Source organism: Myotis lucifugus, unplaced genomic scaffold (assembly GCF_000147115.1).
Source record: "Myotis lucifugus unplaced genomic scaffold, Myoluc2.0 scaffold_73, whole genome shotgun sequence".
In the NCBI taxonomy this organism is placed as follows: domain Eukaryota; kingdom Metazoa; phylum Chordata; class Mammalia; order Chiroptera; family Vespertilionidae; genus Myotis; species Myotis lucifugus.
In genome coordinates this window covers 3241387-3244937 of record NW_005871121.1, presented here as the reverse complement: position 1 = coordinate 3244937, position 3551 = coordinate 3241387, and the positions used below count along the sequence as shown (strand labels likewise).

The 3551-nt window shown below is 47.1% G+C and overlaps 1 pseudogene; it reads left to right on the top strand.

Moving 5' to 3' along the window:
• The first annotated feature begins 1256 nt into the window (after positions 1 to 1256).
• Positions 1257 to 1392, top strand: LOC111826381 (annotated as a pseudogene).
• The last annotated feature ends 2159 nt before the right edge of the window (positions 1393 to 3551 follow it).

Genomic DNA, 3551 nt, shown 5'->3' with positions numbered 1-3551 from the left:
TCATAGGTTAAAATTCTAATGCCTGATGTGATGGTATCAGGAGGTGTGGCCATTCAGAGGAACCTTAATGAGTGGAATGAATACCTTTCTCTTTATTTAAATATATTTTTATTGATTTCAGAGAGGAAGGGAGAGGTAGAGAGTGATGGAAACATCAATGATGAGAATCATTGATCGGCTGCCTCCTGCACACCTGCAACTGGGGCACGTGCCCTGGACCGGGATCGAACCTGGGACTCTTCAGTCCACAGGCTGACCCTCTATCCACTGAGCCAAACCAGCTAGGGCTGGAATGAATACCTTTCTAAAGAGACCCCAGTGAGCTCCCTAGGCCCTTCCACATGACAAGGTACAACAAGAAGTCTGCAGCTCAGAAGAGGGCCCTCCCTGCTGTTTCTAAGTCACCCAGTTTGTGGTCTTTGTTACAGCAGCCCAAGTGGACTAGGACAGCATTTGTCACTCTGAAATTATTCATTTATTTGCTTATTTTCTGTTTCCTAGAATGGAAGCTCCAAAAGAGCAGAGCCTGGTCTATGTGGTGTCGTCCATGCCTCCACTTCGCATGCAATAAATACTCCATTTACAATGGTTGAATCAATAAATTAAGTGGTTGGAACCTGTGGTATGGTTTGAGATGCCCAGCGACTCTAGCACATCTCTTTCATATTGTTCTGCAGTGTCTGAAATTCTCAATTAGGCAACCAATGAAGACAGGGAGGGAGTCCATCAAACAATTATACCATCAAATCTAAATGGAAGTAAATTACCTAAGGAAATGGAGTGAGAGAGAAGTAAATTTTAACAGAGACTATGGGCCAGTGTAAGTGAACTCACTGAGATGCAACATGGTGCCAGCAGCAAAGGCCTCTGGGAAATGTAGTCAACTCTCTGTAGCCCCAGGCTTGGCTGACTACCCAGGATGCTGCCCAAAGTTAAATGTCACGCCCCCAGGAAAGAGGTCAGTGAATGCATAGAGTGTGATAATGCGTGATGTTATCTGTTAACTTAGGAATGTATTGTTCTTCCTGGGGTTCTACCTGACTCCCCACCATGTGGGTTCACTGTGAGCCCCTATAAAAAAGAGAAGCTGTCCCAGGCGGGGTTTGGATTCCTCCTTCAGCCACCACTGGGAGCAGCTCCTTTGCCCGTGTATGTAAGTTTCTCCTACTAAAGCTCTGATACTTTGCATATGTTCCTTGAATTTAGACTTTTGGGGGCTTTCCCCCAACATCCAGGTAAGATCAGAATCAGTTTTAATTGCTTCTCGGCCTTTTGGCTAAGATCAAGTGTAGAATCAGTTTTAATTGATTGCGAACATGTATATGGCAGACCTCAGTAGTCGTGTGGGGAGACTTACTTGGATTATAGAGATTATAGCCAAGAGAAATCTTAAGATCAAGTACAGAGAACAAAACAGAATCAAAACCAAAGCAGGCGGAGTACTACTGGTTATCAGAATGCTTTAAGCGGAGAAGAGAAAAAGCAGGGCACAGAGAAAAGTGAAGGCATCAGGACAGATTGAGAAATTAAAAAACAATGGGTTATAACAATAGCCTAGAGCAGGGGTCCTCAAACTTTTTAAACAGGGGGCCAGTTCATTGTCCCTCAGACCATTGGAGGGCCGGACTATAGTTTTAAAAAAAACTATGAACAGATTCCTATGCACACTGCACGTATCTTATTTTGAAGTAAAAAAACAAAACGGGAACAAATACAATATTTGTATTTGCATGTGGCCCACGGGCCGTAGTTTGAGGACCCCTGGCCTAGAGAGACTAGCACACCCCATAGTTGCAGAGGAATGATAGGGAATACTTGGCATTATTTTTTGGGTAAAGTGGGGAACATTTGTGGTGCCAGTCAATTTAGGCAGAAATACAACCAATAATGGAGACTCCCCAGTTTTGCCACTAGTAGGAATATGAAAGGAGGTAGGGTTGGGGTGTGGAATAATCTCTGTCCCTCCTGCTAGTACACTTGTCAGGTGCAGGTGGGGGCCAGGCGTAGGGGGTCACTGGAAACCGAGTGAGGCAGTTTACTAGAAGCCGAAGACCAGGCCATTGATCATGAAACCTACAATGAGAATAACAGGAAAATTGCCAAGAGGGGCAAGAGCAGCCCAGCAGGGCATAATGGAGCACAAGAGTGCGTAACAATTGGGATTTAATGTGTCAATGTGTTATGTTAATATTTTATATAAAGTTTCTGAGAGAGGGAAGAGAGGGAGGTTTAGGAAAGGAACAAAAGGAAAAAAATTGAACTTTTCATGCCTGTTAAATTTTTCCCCACCCCCCCCACCCCCCCCCCCCCCCCACACACACACACACCTGGAACTGGCTTTTCAGGTCATTTCACCATAGACATTCACTTTGCTGAGACCACATTTCGCTTGTGGTGACCACATTCCATTATCTCCCCTCTGGGTAGGCATAAAGAAGTCTCCACCCAGAAAAAGTCCACCAAAAGTCCTTTAAAAGCCACAAACTCCTGTCACTAGGGGCTGGAGCCATCCAGGCTCAGCCACCTGGTGTGAGGATGATTGAGTAAATTTGCAGTCCCTCACCATTCTGGCCTGGTGCGTTCCTCCTTCGGTCACCTAACATTTGGTGCTGAAACCTGGGAGGGTCCCACTGGGATGGGGAGCCATCTCCCCGGCTTCGGTCACCCTGAGTTTGCTACTCAGAGAGCAGTAGGCAGCGGCAGCTCTTCCTGGGCTTACCTCTGAATCCTACTCGGGTGACTCGATTGCCGGCCTGGGTTAGGCCTCCCTCCCTTACGGGGTCCCCCCCAGCCAGCCAAGGATGACACTGGACTGGGAATCTCTCCTTCTCTATTGCTGACCCTCCGTCCCACATAGGCCAGTCTTCTCTAGGTGAGTGATGTTCCACAATTCCCCTCGTCTCGAGTCTTCTGCCCACTCTCTCTCACTGACTTCTCGCAAATCTCTCCTCTCAAAAGTCCTAGCGCTAGGCCAGAAGACTCCTTAGCCATTCGGCTTTGGGTCCTTCTGGATTGGGGACGCCCAGCCCAGAGGGTCACCTCTTGTTTCATGTGGTGATTTGTTTAGCAGCAGGGATGCCTGTCCTAAACAGTCACCTTTGGATTTGTGGTCTGTCACTCACCCTTCCTCTCTCGTGGGCCACACCACACTCCTCTGCACACTCGTGGGGGAGATCAGGCCCAACTGTTTAGCCACAACATAAACTAGATAATAAGTCTCAATGGCCTGAAAACAGCACTTTCAATTTTAACACACTGAGTAATTTACATAATTGCTGTCACTGCAATGGAAAATGGTCAGAGATTCCCTACGTCCAGGCCTTTTTCACCCTTCAGTCCCAATCCTCTCTCTCAGTCCTGCTCTACCCATCAGATCTTTTTCCTTCACACAAAACATCTTACCCCTAACACTTCTGATTCTGAATCTACTTTTGACCCAGGAGACCACTGACCTCCATCCCTTACACATCCCTCCCTCACCTGCAGTAGATTCCCAAAACCCAGACCTTCCTAACCAGCAACCACCCTTCCCCGGCCCTGAGAGCCCAAAT